Source organism: Chlorella variabilis, assembly GCF_000147415.1.
Source record: "Chlorella variabilis unplaced genomic scaffold CHLNCscaffold_2, whole genome shotgun sequence".
In the NCBI taxonomy this organism is placed as follows: Eukaryota; Viridiplantae; Chlorophyta; class Trebouxiophyceae; order Chlorellales; family Chlorellaceae; genus Chlorella; species Chlorella variabilis.
Window position 1 is genome coordinate 128,251 of NW_005435086.1, and position 423 is coordinate 128,673.

Below are 423 nucleotides of genomic sequence, written 5' to 3' on the forward strand. Positions count from 1 at the left end.
GGGGTGCGCATGGGTGAGGGTGCGCAGCAGCGAGGGGGTGTGGTGTGGCTGCATTTGGTTTCTCATAGGGGCTTGCCAGTGCGCAGCGCGTGAGGGCAGGGGCGCAAGGAGCTGCTTTCCTTCCTGACCAGAAGAGCACAGCGCGGCGCAGCGCAGCCCACGCTCCCAGGCGCCCCTCTCCTGCGTTCCCCGTGCGTCCTGCATGGCACTGCACGGCGCAGCCCATGCTACCAGGCGGCCGCGCCACCTTCTCACCTTGCGCACGGGCGTGAGCGTCTTCTTGAACAGGTCGTTGTTCAGCTCCTCGAAGCGGGCGCGGGTCAGCGGCTCCGACAGGTCCACGCCCTCCACCAGCGACTCGATCTCCACGCGGACCTGGGAGGAAAGAAGGAAACGAAAGAAAGGAAGGAGGGCAAAGATGTA